The sequence below is a fragment of the Biomphalaria glabrata genome, chromosome 14, assembly GCF_947242115.1.
Source record: "Biomphalaria glabrata chromosome 14, xgBioGlab47.1, whole genome shotgun sequence".
NCBI classification, from domain to species: Eukaryota; Metazoa; Mollusca; class Gastropoda; family Planorbidae; genus Biomphalaria; species Biomphalaria glabrata.
In genome coordinates this window covers 2,435,455-2,452,833 of record NC_074724.1, presented here as the reverse complement: position 1 = coordinate 2,452,833, position 17,379 = coordinate 2,435,455, and the positions used below count along the sequence as shown (strand labels likewise).

Here is a 17,379-nt window from a genome sequence, read left to right as displayed (position 1 = left end):
AAAAGCTGTTGGTCGTTGTGCTGGCCACATGACACCCTCGTTAACCGTAGGCCCCAGAAGCAGATGACCTTTACATCGTCTGCCCTATAGACCACAAGGTCTGAAAGGGACAACTTTACTTTCTTGTTACTAAAGCTAATATGTCAGCTTAGACAAAAAGTTATTCCAGCACCTTTACTAATAAATGTTAGAGACAAACTAGGTGACTCAGTAGTCCGATAATACATTTAGGTCAACAGAGGAGTGGACCGTTATAGTGGAATGTGTGGATATATGAAATAATATAAACAGTCTTTTACAAGTGAACACTCGTCAATGTTTAGCTTGTTGAAATTAACCAATTTAAAAAATACTTTAAAAGTATGCATATTATTGTATCTGTAATTTTATTAATTTATTTGTACTTTTATTCAATTTTTACAGTTTAGTACAACAGCCTGACTGGATATGCAGTGAGTACTAAAATTACTTAGTTAAGATCAATTAAAGAAATGTTAATTGTGTAATTTTATTACTTTAATTACGATTCATACGATATTTTATGAATATCACTAGTAAAATTATTATTTCTTACATTATAATATCATTAACTTATTGCTATAGATTAATTACCAATCTACATATTGCAGATATCAAGACCTAAAACAGAAAGTAAATCATTCTATTCTGGCAGTGATCGGACATTATAATTTACATTCGATAATAAACTAAAACAAAAACAAAAAAATATGCAACATAAAAATTATAGATAACTATTTTGTTTTTGGTTAATTAAATGTGTGATTTGTTTGTGTGTGCGTATTTGTACTAATGAGTGTTTATGTGGTTTGTTAGTGTGTGGATATTAGAATTAGAATTATAACTTTTTTTTTACAAAGATTATATCAACTCACTGTCTTACTGTCTGTCTGTCTGATATGATGTGTGAACATGTTAAAGTAAAAGTATTATGGATATAAATCTATAAGAATTTCGATTCTATACATTTTGAATCTAAATAAAATTGTAAAAATTGTATTTTTTTTCAACGTTTCAATATATAAAGCGCATTTCTTATTCCATACGCTAGAACAGTGTGGTACAAGTGTTTCTTCTTCCCAAGTGCCATTAGAGAATGGAATGGGTTGCCTGAATCAGCCAGACAAACAACCAATGATTTGTCAGAGTTTATGTCACTAATTAACATGTATAACCACATTGACACATGAAATGCGTGGGAAGTAATTATCTTTTGTTTTAAGTAACAACTTAAATCTATAGGCGCCTCTGAGTCCATCCAGCTCTAAAGTGTACCTGACATTAGTTGGGGAAAGTAAAGGCGGTTGTTCGTTGTGCTGGCCACATGACACCCTCGTTAACCATAGGCCACAGAATCAGATGACCTTTACATCATATGCCCTATAGACTAGTATAGGCATTAAGTATTATACTTTTTTTTTCACTTTTATGTGATTTATGCATATTGATAATTGCTATAACATTTATTCTTACCACAAAATGTGTTTCTACTTGTTTCACTTTTGTTTTTAAAGCGATGTACTACATAGTAGTGCATAGTGATTCTTAAGATAAAGTTTTAAAATAAATCGTTAGGAGCTTCCGATGTGTCTTGTGCAGATAAATCAAACGGAGGTATCTCTCGAATAGCGAAATTAAATAACACAAGCGAAATGCCAAGAATATAAGTTAGTCAACGCTGATAGCGAATGTTTAATTAGGAAAACCTTAGAATGTCGTGAAGCTAAACCTAATTAAAACTGCCCCTCTCTAAAGCTTTCAAACGTAGTCAGTTATTAAGGGTAACAAAAAAAAACTAAAACAAATTAATTCCACTTATTTTATCCATAGTAGACCAGTAACACAGACTAAAAACGCAAAATACCTAGGTGTTATAATAAATAAAAAACTGTCATGGAATCTCCATATTGAATAAACTATCAAAAAATCAAACAAAGCATTAGAGTTTGTTAAAAGAAATTTCTACAAATCAAATAAGAACATGAAACTAAAATGTTATCTAAACTTGGTTATGCCAATAATAGAATATGTATTCTCTGTTTGGGACCCCCCAACTCAAGAAAACATTAAGAAACTGGAACAGACACAAAATAGAGCAGTGAGATTCATAACAAACGAATATTCACATTTGATTAGAGTAACACCTTTAGTAAAATCACTAAATTTAGAAAGCCTTCAAAACAGAAAGACACAAAGATAAAGGCAAATTACTCGTTCCATGTGTTAGGACAAATCTGTACAAATACTCCTTCTTCCCTAGTGCTATTAGAGCATGGAATGGGTTGTATGAGCTAGCCAGGAAAACCAGTGACTTAGCAGAATTTAGGTCTTTGATTAATATGCATTACTAAATGCCTGACGCGTAGGACGTAATTATCTTTTTTTTTTTTTGAACTAACGTCTGTATTATATAAGATAGTCTGTTTACATTTCGCTCTTCTTCCTATTATCCTCGTCTTGTTACTACTAGTCGCGTCATTGTCTCAAAGTCAAAACTTTCCCTTCCTATGTAACAAATAACTAGCTTCCGATCGAGCAAGTCTTCAATGAAAAATGTAATTTTATTTTATTTATTAGGGTCCATTGAATAATCATGGAATTCTTTGTCAAACTGCCAATGATGGTGTCCAGCGCAACGACCAATCGCCTTTCCTGTCCCAACTAAATGTCGGTTCATTAGACTTTGATATATTTAGATGAATAAAAAGCTTAAACAATAGTCCTCAGTAAGTTTCGAACTTATTCTCTATCGACTTTCACGCAGCAAGAACTTACCAGCTAACTACTTTTTCCTTTTTGTAGAATTCATTACTTATAATCATATAATCTGTGTATGATTATAGTATAATCCATCGTACTACATTATTCTCTTATCATATTGTCTAGTTATTTGCAAAGTAAATGTAACTATTTGTGGTTTTTAATGGAAATGTTTGAATCTTGCAATCAACCGGATAGCATAATAACGACCAGTGTATGGACTCCATCGGAACGTTTACGAAATGTCTTATATCCTTGAAAATTAACTGTTAATATGTCTATCTGTCTTGATCTGTACCTTGACTTTCGCCGTAAGGGAGCTGTGGCATTCCCGAAACCAAATCCCCCCTACCCTCATTTTTCCCCAGTAAGCAGCTGTTCTTAGATATCACGACAGTAGCCTGTCCATTCTTACAAAGCTTTTTTCAACTCACTCTATCGGTCTGGCAAAAAAGTTTGTACACGTTATTTCTCCCACACCCAATCTCTGATCAAGCTAAAATTCGACACAATTATTTCTTTTAGATGACAATACAAGAATCAATATAAAAATATTGGTAATATTGGTAATATTGGTAATTTTTTGTTGCTTGGTATCTTAAACAAGGGAAAGAATTAGAACTTGACTGAAGTGGTGGTATAAGCTGAATTAGTCCCCTTTATAGCTCGTCGTTTGCGTCTTAATGAACACAACATGAAAAAAAAGGACGCGACATAGAAACAATAAATAACTCTACAATCTTCCATATCCATAGGCTCTCCACTAGCAGAGTGGTTATCGTGTTGGCTTTAGAAGCCTGATAAAGTAGTGTTTATTTAATGTTCTCCCACAGCCCCCCCCCTCCTAAACTATTAACAAATCAGGTACAATATTGTCACATAATTTTATATATTTGATTTAATTTCGTCGGTTTAACGGTTAAAATTACTTTCACAATCTACTTTTACATTCGTGGCGAAAGAAAAAACTTTGAAATGAATATTTGCCAAGTTTGACATAGATCAGATAGACCAGTAATACGGTAATACCCAGACAATAAGGCCCGCAGTTACTGTTAAGTATCTCAATTATTTTATTTTTGTACTAATTTAAATTTGTCCTGTGATTTCAAATATTTCCTTAACGGAAAACTTCACATATTCTGTGTAGTTAGCGGATTTAAATTTTCTTTTCGCCGTCTGCGTTTGTCCTCGGCAATAGATTTTCTTTTGGTCTCAAATGTGTATCCCGCGGCCTTCGTGAGTGACCTCCAGCTGTCTCGTTCTGAGGCCGCATGCAACGAGGTGCTCTCTTCTATGTGTCAGCCAAGGAAAGTTGACGCCTAAGCTGGTCTTTGGGCGCTTCTGTTACGTCGACCATCATTTAGTTCACCAAACAAAGACTGCTTTTGGCATATGTTCGTCTCCCATACGGAATACGTGCCCTGCCCAGCGCAACTGTTTGACCAAAAGAAGTCCCTCTATACTGTCCATACCGGCGTTCGCAATGACATCGCTGTTTGTAGTGCAGTCTTGCCACCGTATGTTTATGATGGAGCGCAAGCATCTTTGGTGGAAGTGCTCAAGAAGTCATAGATGTTTCCTGTATAGTGTCCATGTCTCAGAGCCATACAGAAGGGTTGAGAGAACCACCGCCTTGTAGTCACTGATTTTTGTAGGCAGGCGGAGCGATCAAACAGTTTAGATATTGCTGTCTCTATTTCCTCAGATGTCGGTGGGTCGTCGAGCGCCTCTCTTATAGTTTTCTGGGGGACATTTGCCAGCGATTCCTCCGATACGTGCATTTTATCACCAAACATATATATATATATATATATATTTGTACTAAATTGATATGTCAGCATTTAAATAAAAGTAATTCCAGTACCTTTAAGAACAAAGGCTAGTGACAAGCTATTTAACTCAGTAGTCTAATAACACATTTAGGTGAAAGGAAGAGTGGACAGTGATAATCATGAATATTCATTGGCCTCCTTCAATCGTAGAACGACTCTGGTTCATCTCAAAGCACACTTCCTCATGTGGCTGTGGAGCCCTATTTTGGAGAGACACTCCCGTCCACAGATAGCGCAGGTTAATGTGGCTTTTGCTTCGGTGGTAGAGGAGCTGGCCGTTTTCCGGATAGTACGTTTTTCTTCCTGAGCTGAGACCCGGATGGAGTACAAGCGCATCCCAAAAGTCATCCTCTATGGTCAACTCGCGACTGGCACAAGATAAACTGGTCGCCCCCACCTCCGTTACATAGATGTAATAAAACGTGACCTCAAATCAGTGAACATCAATACTGACAATTGGGAAGACATAGCTCTAGACCGCAACAGATGGAGAGAGACAGTGACCAAGAAAGCTATGGACAGTGAAAGTACATGTGTCTCAGCCCAGGAAGAAAAACGCACAATCCAAAAAAAAACGGCCAGCTCCTCTACCACCGAAGCAAAAGCCACCTTAACCTGCGCTATCTGTGGACGGGAGTGTCTCTCCAAAATAGGGCTCCACAGCCACATGAGGAAGTGTGCTTTGAGATGAACTATAGTCGTTCTACGACTGAAGGAGGCCAATGGAGATATATGGAATAATACAAACAATCTTAGACAAGGGAACACTCGTCAATGTTTAACTTGTGGAAATTAACCAATTTAAAAATACCATTAAAATTATGCATGTTGTTGTATTTGTAATTTTCAAAATGTTTATTTCATCTTATACAAAATTGTACAGTTTAGTGTAACAATCTGACTGAATAAGCAAAGTGAGTATTGAACTTACTTCATTAAGATCGTATAAAAAAATGCTAATTATATAATTTTATTACTTTAGTTACGTTATTATTATTATTACTACTAAAAATTATTATTTAACTAATTGCTATAGAATATTTACAGATCTACAGATTGCAGATATCAAGACCCAAAACAGAAAAGAAAAAGCATTCTATTGTGACAGTAAACCGTGATTATAATTTAAAGTCAATAATAAACTAAAACATAAAATATGCAGTATTAGAATGGTTGATTAATTGAGTTTTGATTTTGGATAATTGGGTATTTTATTTGTTTGTGTGTGTGGATTTGTAAGAATGAGTGTTTATATGGTTTGTTAGTGAGTGTAGCCTTAGAAATAGAACTTGTTTTTTATAAAGTTTATAATAACTCAGTCTGTCTTAAGGTCTGTATGTCTGTCTATCTGTCTGATTGTCTGATAAAATGTGTGACACGTTATTTCTCCGACACCCATTCTCGGATCAACTTTAAACTAAAACATATGGGGAGGGGGGGGGGTGAAATAAGGTCCAGAAAGGGGAAATAATTGGGATGAAATTAAATAAATCATAATTAATCCTGAGATAAAATTGAGTGACGCTGTCAGCAAGCTTTTGGGCTGTGGCACGCAGTTACATTAGCGCAGGACATTTTTTGGCCTAAAATGTTTTTAAAAGAATTGTACATGCATTGAGTGTTTGAGCTCAGTCGTAGTTTATGGAAAGAACAAGAGCTAACTTAAATCATTGGATCTGGACTTAGGTTTGTTGTTTATAATCCCCCGTCGTCCTGCGGGAGGTTTGGCCTAGGAAGTAAACTATCTTCAACTCTGAAGGAACATCCGAAACATGTCAAACAAACACGGCAATGCATCATCTAAACTTAGCAGAAGATATTAGAATTGTTGAAATAGCAACACATGACCTCCCAAAATATATAATTTTACTTACTCTCAAAATCAAGCTCGTAGAATCAATGGATACACAAACTCATGTTATGGAGTGTGTGTGCTTATTTTTTCATGGTGACGGTAAGAAGAAGTTAACGATTGGTTGGAGGCTATGCAGTGCAAATGATGCAAGATAAGCTGTACTTTCGTAAGCTGTCTTAATTAGGTCTAATGAATGCCAGTGAAAATAATTGTTTATGTAGCGAGTTAGATTTTATGCAAGAAACAAATCTGATATAAACTTTTCACATGTAAATTATGAGTGAGTCTGGTATGAATGTATTTTTTTTTATAGTTATAAGGTTTTGTTTGCTGTAACGCACAAATTGTAAGACAAATTTCACTACGGACAATAGCGGCATGATCATAAGTTTTAATCTTAATATTTTTTTTTAGTTTTTGTGTATTTTTTTTTTAAAGCTTCGCCTTTAAGCCCTAATTTCATCTAATGCGGGGTCTGCATTAAGTTCCATTGTATCTCTATGATTTAATGATGTCAATTTTATCCTGTGTATATAGTATGATTTAATGATCAAAGGCCAAGGTTTAAGGAAGTAGAGGAGCTACAAGTACTAGTACTGTGCGCTCATTACTTATCCTAAAACTCAAGGTGTGGTGCAAGTAATGAACATCTTTGCAGACATAAAAACAATGAGAATACTTCTGATCTTGCCGCTGAAAACGTATCTCCTGACGGCAAATCTTTCACTGTATTTGTCCATCGTTCTATCTTAAATAGGAGCGTGTCAGTTCAAACCATGAGATAATGTTTGGTTTATTTTAATAAAGTCTGACTGCAAGAAATACACGACACTGGCCAAGAAATTACAAATGATGTACAGCAATATTAGTCAATGGATCGCCTTCTGTACCTACTATCAACAGTAATGACTAATATTTGGCCCGCTTACCACATCCGGCCCTGTACGTGATTCCATCCGGCCCGAAAAAATGTCAATACGAAGTGTAGAAAATCACCCGCCAAAAAATAAAGTTCAAAAATTTGTCTTTACCTACATTTGTATCTTTATTGTATGGGACTCTGAATGTAGAATATGACAGGAAAAGTGAATGGATCTTTATTTTTTGTGTGTGTGGAGCATGATAATAGACCAGTATATTGTCTTTGGCTGACTTAAACAACACCAAATAAAAGTATTATAAAACAAATATGATGGCATTCTTGGTTACGTGTATTCTTTAAAGACTATCCCTCTATATATGAAGATGATGCTTTCAATATGACAACATTCAATAAAAGACAGTAGTCGAGACTAGACTACTCGATCCACATATAGGCCTCTGGTATTTGATGATAAGCCTATTGATCTAGAGGACTTAGAGGACGGTTGGCAAAATGTCCTTAACGTCTATAAATGTAATTCTTAATTGAAGACAACGGTAATACCCCCTTGGTGTATGTGTGTTAAAGATAGAGATTAAATTTCCCCTTTCAGGCCATTCTGTTTATTAGGCAGAGGATGTAATTGTCATCTGTTTCTGTTGCGGCCAAGGGTTTAAAGAGGTTGTCTTGTGGCCAGCACAATGACACATTTTTTTAAACCTAGAGTCAAGTACCCATTAGAGTTTGGTGGACTCTTAAGCTGTCTAAATTAAAAAACCCAGTCTTCACCAGGATTTAAACCCGCCACCCCGGTTCGGAAGTCAAGCGCTTTACCATTCAGCTACCGCTCCTCCCAAAACAAGATTATTAATTATAGTTTTTTTTTTCATTTTAACGGTCAAAGCAGTTTTCCCTTTCTGGTAAATTAACACGTACTTGTTTACCAAATGATTTATATAGCACCTGGTAGCGGCCCCGCATTAAAAAAAAATTAGCATATTTCCTTCAGTCATGTCTTTTGTCACAGGCCAAGATGAGGGTTATAATAGAGAAATATAGTTATATATCGTGCGACTGACGTAGCTTTATTAACCAACTGGCGCCTATTAAGCTTTGAGTTGTTTACTATGCTTGTTGTATATTACATGTTACATATTACAGCCCTGTCTGTGAAGTAGATACCCGAATGCTTGTGTTAAATATGTGATGATGCCCCATGCTCTTGATGATGCAGTGTATCAAATCCAAATCATATCAAATGCGTATCAATATATTAACGAAACGGGTATTTCAATGTGGGTACCATTTGAATTAGTCTATGTCACTCAACAACACCTATAATTTTAATTCTGAAAATATTTTTTTTCCTTTTAACGGAACTTTTATAATTCATTCTTGCTGTTTAAAACAAATCTATACTTAATGTATAAATAATTTTCTAAACGAAACATTCATATAGTGGTTTTCATTGAAGACAAAAAAAAAAGGGCAGGTCTCTGTGAAAATCGGGCCCATGATATTTGCGCTATTAACGTGTTTACTCTATCAAACTAAGGTAACCAACCATAGACGTAGGGCAACTTTTGAGCCTGACATAAATGAGAATATTGTTTACTTGAGTTCTCTGTTAACTTTGTGACCTAATTTTATGTTGTCTCCCCAACGCGTTGTCTGCTTCAAAATGTATACAAATATGTTCATGTGACAAGCATTTTTATCATGAATTTATTAAAAATTATTAATAATCATATCTTCTTATATTCTAATCTTATAAAATAGAGATTTATTACTTAAAAAAAAAGAGATGATTATGTCTTACGCGTACTTCTAGGTCAATCTAGTCATGCAAGTTAATCATGGATGGCTGCCTGGTCGTGCGGTTTGCGCGCTGGACTGTCGTTCGGATTTATCGACGGTCGAGGGTTCAAACCCTGCCCGGTCCCACCCCCCCGTCGTCCTGCGGGAGGTTTGGACTAGGAAGTAAACTATCTTCAACTCTGAACGAACATCCGAAACTTTTAAAACATTTTACAAACATTTTACAACCTTGCAATATATGGCATATTTATATACCAATGACTATAAAAGTAAATAAAGTATGGGAACTTCCGATTAAGGTGAAAATTCGCCCGATTATTACATTTTTTTTTACATGAAAGCTGATAATGTCTTTTTTTTTCTTTCATCGCGCATTGGATTAGCGTTTTCCGCAATGAATGACACCTACAAATGACATTTTGTCTATTTTTCAAGAGATTTTTATGAGTTTTCAGAAGTTTTTCGTATATAAGTTGCAACTTTATTACTACACCTAGAATTAGCGCGGGGCCTATAAAAGCGCGGGTTTCACTTCGATCGCATAGGTTGCAGTGGCCTACGACCGGGCCTGAGGGCGAGTTCCCGATCCACGCCGATTCCTCGGAGAATTCCGTCTTAATGAACGAAGATCTTATACGCTCGCTCAAAAACTATGACTTCGTTTCTTAAAATGTGCAGATTACCTCAGATAGGTATGTATTTCAACATACCCTTATTTTCTCGCTTGACTGCGTTGGCAGAGATTAACACAACGCAGAAAAACAATACGTATAGAAGCAACATTTTCTTGATGTCTGAAAAAAAAAAATTAAAAGTCAATCTCAAAGTGTCTCGTTTTCTTTAGTTACTCATCTAAAAAAAAAATTAGAAAAAAACAGCTTAAATTTGACCAAGTCTTTGTTTTTTCTGGTTGATTCAAGCAACCCATTCCATGCTCTAATAGCAATAGGAATGGAATTTATATCATAATATTATAATACATAAAATAACATTCATAACCGCAGTTATCAAAGTGTTAAAATTTTCATCAAATTGAAAATATTGCAATGGTTACGAGTAATGAACTATAACCGAAATAGCAACTATTTACATATTTCTGACGCAAAAAGAAGATATATTATAGTTCCCGCATATAAACACATTGCCACAAATGAACTCTATTACTGTACTTTGTAGTAGCATAAATTATCATCACTGGAATATTTAACCATAAATATGTTAATAAGACAAAAAATAATTTTTTATATTAATGTCATCTTAGAGAGAATTCAGTTCCACAGATCTGGTCTCAAACAAGGAAATCCTTTGCCGAACTGGGAGTCGAACACTTCTTAGTGAGGTTGTGACTGAGCGTCGCATGAGGTTTGCGGGACATGTTCTACGTCAAAATGAATTACGCACACACAGAGTTGCGATAACATGGAAGCCAAAACGAGGAAAGCGCAAACAGGGGCGTCCTCATATTACTTGGCGTCACACCTTCATGGAGGACCTCAGAACAGTGGACACCGCCCAATGTGCCGAACGGCGCGGGAGGACCTAGGTCTAAGTAAGTAAGTAAGTAAATAAGTAAGTAAGTAAGTAATTAGAGAGACTTCATTAATACATGACTCGAGAAGTTTTGTTTCTTTTTTTCTCATTTGTATTTCTTTTTAAATAGATATTAGCGTATTCAATGAGATAAGGCAATCATATTTTGAATAACATATTTTTAGTTCTAATAAGTTCAACTTAAAAAAAAAGATTCATTTTCTACATTTTTTAATTGTTTTGCAAGAATATAAAAGTCAAATAGCTGAGGCAGAAAGAGCTCCATTATGCCACACCAAAGATACATTCTTGGTAAAACACTAAAATATCCTTGATACTAAAATAAACATATTCTTGATGCCACACTAAAATATCATTGATATAACAATAACAATGTCCTTGATACCACAAATAAAAATAGACTAGAGATATCTTTGATTCTATACTAATTCATCCTTAATTCTACACTAAAAATATCCTTTATACTATACTAAAAAATACCCTTGACACCACTCTAAAATATCCTTGATGCCACCCAAAAAATATCACTAATACTGCACTAAAATGTCCTTGATACCACACAAAATCACCACATTGATAGAACAAAAAACAATATCTTAGATACCAAAATAGATTTGATACACTGAAAATATCCTTGGTATAGCAATAAAAATATCTTTGATACTATACCAATCTAGATGGAATGTAGACCTATTTATTTAAATAGAAAATAGATGTACATTTCACTAGTGCGAATTTATATTATTTCTCAATATTTAATTTTTTGTATGTGTTGGTGTAGATTGAGTTTGTTAAGGATACAATGTTTTTGTGTTCTATTGAATCTGACAAATTTTAAATTACAAATATAAAGATCGGTAGGCTTACTAGTGTTTTTTTTTTTTTTTTTTGGTTTTTGGTTTTCTTATGCATGTTCATTTTTAGCGGCCCCCGTAAGGGGAAAAAGCCGCTATTAGGTTTGTGCAAAATGTCCGTCTGTCCGTCTGTCGGTCTGTCCGTCTGTCACACTCAGATCTCGAAAACTAGAAGAGATATGAAAAATATTATTTCATCATTAAATGAGGCTTGAAAAGTTTAGGTGCAACGGCTACTTTTGGTTTTCTAAAAGCAAACCGTTTAATTTATAAAATTAATTATGCAAGCGATTTTTTCATAAAAATACACCAATTCTAAAACAATTACGTAAATGTAAGGGAGGCAATGTTACAATATACTAACAAAGATGGACAATCTTTGTGTATTTTCAGTATCACTTAGTCAAATATATTTTTAAAATGTACAGAAAATGTAAATATAAATAATAGTTAAAGAATGTTTTTTTCTGGTCAACTAGCTGCTAAAATTAAAAGAAAACATTTCTGTTTGTTTATAAAGGCTAATAATGCACTTTGTATGTAAATATCAAGCACATTTTTCTAAATGGTCTTTTTATGTAGCGATTTTCGTGAAGTAGCGTAACGTCGCAATATGATCAGGTGCTAAACCAATTCCTTAAACTTTTTTAAAAAATCAGATTTTATTTATTTTTTTGTTTAGTGCCCCCATCCGAATAAAAGAAGATTATTTTTGTGCGTTTTGTCTGTTGGTCGGTCTGTCCGTCACGATTAGATTAAAAAAACTAGAACTCTAAAAGCTATTGAAAATCTGATTTACCCTTTAATGTTCCTCCCGTAACATCTCAATAGTTTTAAGTATCTAAAAATTGATTGTTCCGGATTTTTTTGTGCAAAACTAATCAACCCAAACAAATGTTTGTTTGCTCTTCTAATTTATATTACATTCCATTTCCATGCTTAAACGTTGCAAAAACACATTATCAATAATATGTTGTTCCGTTTTTTATGTAAATAGCATATTAATGCTAAATCAAAATCTCTATACTGACTTATATTTCATTAAGTGTAAAAATGTTCCGGATATTGTTTTGTAAAACATGAATTATTCTAATGATTCTTTGAAAACGCATAATTTACTAATATTACACTTATATTATTTGACAATGCGTCACTATAATTTGGTTATCAATATCAAATTGTTCCGTATTTTCATCTTTAATTAAATTTTAAAAATATCGACAATAGGTTGTTCAGGGCTTAAAAAAAAGTAATTTACTAGAATTGATTACTGAACATTACTTTTTAGACATTAAATTTTCTTGCTGAAACATAACATAGAAGTTTTGTAATCGATAAAGAAAGTTCCGGATTTTGTTTCTTACAAATCGTCGCTAGAAATTTCCGAATTTATTTACTAACGCCAAATAATTTGAACTCCCTCTTCTAATTAATAAACAAATAATCTTCTCATTTAAGAAATAATGTTTTTACGGATTTTTATGAAAAATATTTTAACTCACTACTCTCTAACAGTACATTTAACTTTTTACCTAAAACATTAAAAAATCTAATTATCGTTAATATTATGTTCCGATTTTTAAGGAAAACAGAATCCAAACACCAAAGTAAGGTATGAAAATCTCTCCACATGGCTGTAGTACATCTAATTTTTATACGAGACCATCCAAAAAATTTAATTAACGGTATTACATTTATCTGAAATTCTCTTTTTCTTTTACTATTTATACAAACATCCGGAACAATCTATTATATAAACTTTTCAATTGTGTTCATACCTACAAATTATTGCGATGTTTTGAAACGTAAAATAAAGGTTAATCAATTTTTAATAACTTTTAGTTGTTTTTTTTAATATCAAGATGACGGACAGACCGACTGACAGACAAAATGCAAAAACAATGCGGCTTTGATCCTCTTTAAATAAATTGTATTAGAACTCAGTGCACCAATGTCTATAAACCCTCGTTAAATATCTCGTGTAAATAAAGACATTTTTTTATGGTACCGGTACTAGCCTATTGTGAGGTAATGGATTTTTTTTTCTTTGACGTCATATGAATGGACTCTTTTAATGCAATGTTAAAAGAACGCACTCGGTGCACCAATGTCTATTAACCCTCGAAAAATTGCACGTATTAATGAAAACATATTTTAGTCTAACTAAACCGTGTGACCTAGTGTTGTTTTTTTCCTTTGACGTCATAAGGAATGAATTCTTTTAAATGAAATGCTAAAAGAACGCACTCGGTGCACCAAAGTCTATGAACACTCGATAAATGGCTCGTAATGATGAAGGCGATTTTTATTCTAGCTAGGCCGTGTGACGTAGTGTTATATGGAATTAATTCTTCAAATTAAATGAAAAAAGAAATCGGTATAGTAATGTTTATTAAGCCTCGTTATTTGACTTGCGTTTAAAAAAGGAATGATATTGTGATTTAGATCTAATCTAGATTTTTTAAACTAGATCTAGATTTTTATTACAGTACATCTAGATCTGGATTTATATTCTAATTAAAATTATTTTAGAGTCTAGATCTAGAATTTCTAGATCTAGTTTAGACTAAAATAGACTAGATTAAGATGTAGAATTTCAATTTCTAAACTTAAAATGTAAAAAAAAAGTGTAGATTTTCATTTCCAAACGTTTTGATCAATATTGCAATGTTTTAATATACTAAAACTAATCATTTTTTTTTATTAAATTTAAATTTAAATTTACGGCAAATGAATCTTTGAAACATTATTACTTTTGACCATCAAAATTAAATCACCTCTTGAATATTATTTGCGAATATGCAGATCCGACAGGGATCCGACTTCGACGGGTTCCGCCTCTGAGTTTGTGTAACACAAACTCTCTTTGTAATCTTTTTTTTTTTAATTTGCTGATGCTTTATTTCATTGTGTGTGTGTGTGTGTGTGTGGTATGACTATATAAATGTGTAGTTTTTTTTTACAGAGTACCGGTACAGTATATTAAATATGTGTGTGTGTGTTGTTGTTGTTGTGTGTGTGTGTGTGTGTGTGTGCTCGTGCGTGTGTTTTATATGAAATTAAAGAGAGTTTTAAAAAATGGTGTAGATTGAGTTTGTTAAGGATACAATGTTTTTGTGTTCTATTAAATCTGACAATTTTTTTTATTCAAATAATAAAGATCGGTAGGCTTACTAGTGTTTTGTTTTTGTTTTTGTTTTTCTTATGCATGTTCATTTTTTTTTAAAATTTGCTGATGCTTTATTTCATTATGTGTGTGTATGTGTGTGTGTGTGGTATGACTATATAAATGTGTAGTTTTTTTTTACAGAGTACCGGTACAGTATATTACATATGTGTGTGTATGTGTGTGTGCTCGTGCGTGTGTTTTATATGAAATTAAAGAGAGTTAAAATAATACTTAGCCTACCAGGTATCTTATTAATGGTAAAACAATTAATGAGACATATTAATTCCACCACTTTTTCCTTTCTCATTCCAGACAGGGAACTAGATTAAGGTAGATTTACCAGTACCAGCATTTAAGTACATTTTAGTTTAGAAAACGATTTTAAGGCAATAGAGGAGACAAGTGCACAGATAGAGGAGACAAGTGCACTGATAGAGGAGACAAGTGCACTGATAGAGGAGACAAGTGCACTGATAGAGGAGACAAGTGCACTGATAGAGGAGACAAGTGCACTGATAGAGGAGACAAGTGCACTGATAGAGGAGACAAGTGCACTGATAGAGGAGACAAGTGCACTGATAGAGGAGACAAGTGCACTGATAGAGGAGTGCACTCTGATACAATTCCGCTAAAGCTTAAGATCTGTGAATGTGCACATTACTTAGCTAACCTTAGCTAAACATAAGAGTTGCATTAGATAATAATCCATTTTATTTATTGGCTTGGCCACATAGCAGGAGTTGTTACAGATAAACAATATCCATGCCACAGCAACAATTGCGTGGGAGGGTCAACACAAACGTTACAAAGACATCCTTAAGAGTTCTCTCATGGAGAGTGAGAACGTAGATCTAAGATTTAAAAAAAGGAAGGTGAGAAAAGAAGCAGGCATATCTGCAGCAGACCCAAGCAACCCATGCCATCGATGTGGTCGGCTTCTTTAAAGAAAAAATTGGACTTTATAGCCATCTTCAAATTCATAGAAAATGAGAAATAATCTCATCTTCAGGAACGAAGGAGGAGCTATATATTTAAGCTAGCTGATCTGCTCATTAACTGAATAGCTACCGGTTACATTAATGTGCCTCTAGATATAGGCTTAATGTTCATATTGACGGTTTAGATACCTTTCAGGTTAGGGTTAGAATAGAGTTAGGTTTATCTAGGTATGCAAGCTCCTGTGAATAACTATAAAATAAAAACTTAATTTATTAAGCGCTTTTAACAAAGCACTATAAACCCTTGCAGAGCTGACTATTTTGTGTGTCAAAAGAGTTGAGTCAAAGATAACTACAACATTACGTAGTACCTGGACAAGTGCTGATAAATACGAAATTAGGAGTCATATGTGGAAAATGAAAGAATGTCAAGACGAGGGGAGAGACGAGAAAGTGGAGAAATAAAACTAAGTCTTCCTGGGAGGGGGGGAAACACTAGTTAGCTAAGACGTCCAGGATGACATCACATCCAGACAATGGCGTTTTCGGCTAGCGACTCATAAGGGGAGGGAAGCTTAACGACCTCTGTGACACGAGGTTGAGTCTGCCTTGGTCCAATGAATGGAAAAGGGTGTGTGTGTTTACAGTAGGTGGACTGGGTGACAAACTCATGTCTGCCATTAGCATATGATTTTATTCATTCTTATCTTATCTTATATAATACAGACATTACTTCAAAAAAGAAGATGATTACGTCCTACGCGTCATGCATCTAGTCATGCATATTAAATTCTGCCAAGTCACTGGTTTTCCTGGCTAGCTCAGGTAACCCATTCCATGCTCTAATAGCACTAGGGAAGAAGGAGTATTTGTACAAATTTGTCAAAGCATATGGGACGAGGAATGTGCCTTTATCTTTGTGTCTTTCAGAGTATTTTATTAAATTTTGTTTTTGTATTTGTAGATTATGGTTCAGTGTTTTATGTATGATTGCTACTTTACTTTTGAGCCTTCTGTCCTGAAGGCTTTCTAAATTTAGTGATTTTATTTAAGGTGTTACTCTAGTCAAATGTGAATATTCGTTTGTTATGAATCGTCTTATCTTATCTTATATAATACAGACGTTACTTCAAAAAAGAAGATGATTACGTCCTACGCGTCATGCATTTAGTCATGCATATTAACCAATGACTTAAATTCAGCCAAGTCACTGGTTTTCCTGGCTAGCTCAGGCAACCCATTCCATGCTCTAATAGCACTAGGGAAGAAGGAGTGTTTGTACAAATTTGTCCTAGCATATGGGACGAGGAATGTGCCTTTATCTTTGTGTCTTTCAGAGTATTTTATTAAATTTTGTTTTTGTATTTGAAGATTATGGTTCAGTGTTTTATGTATGATTGCTACTTTACTTTTGAGCCTTCTGTTCTGAAGGCTTTCTAAATTTAGTGATTTTACTAAAGGTGTTACTCTAGTCAAATGTGAATATTCGTTTGTTATGAATCTCACTGCTCTATTTTGTGTCTGTTCCAGTTTTTTAATGTTTTCTTGAGTTGAGGGGTCCTAAACGGAGGATGCATATTCTATTATTGGCCTAACCAAGGTTAAATAACATTTTAGTTTTATGTTCTTATTTGATTTATAGAAATTTCTTTTAATAAATCCTAATGCTTTGTTTGATTTTTTTGTAGTTTCATCAATATGTGGATTCCATGACAGTTT

General features: G+C 34.0%; 1 protein-coding gene across 12 annotated transcripts in view; it reads left to right on the top strand.

The window, feature by feature from the left end:
* Positions 1-17,379, top strand: part of LOC106063245 (uncharacterized) — an 81,648-nt gene that overhangs the window by 28,911 nt on the left and 35,358 nt on the right. For 10 of the 12 annotated variants that reach the window (XM_056009752.1, XM_056009745.1, XM_056009751.1 and 7 more), the window contains 2 exons: positions 424-452; positions 630-1,015. The exons of the other annotated variants lie outside the window; for them this stretch is intronic. The gene's annotated coding sequence lies outside the window, so the exon portion shown is untranslated. Of the gene's footprint in view, positions 1-423; positions 453-629; positions 1,016-17,379 lie in introns of those variants that run through there. 12 annotated transcript variants of the gene reach the window in all.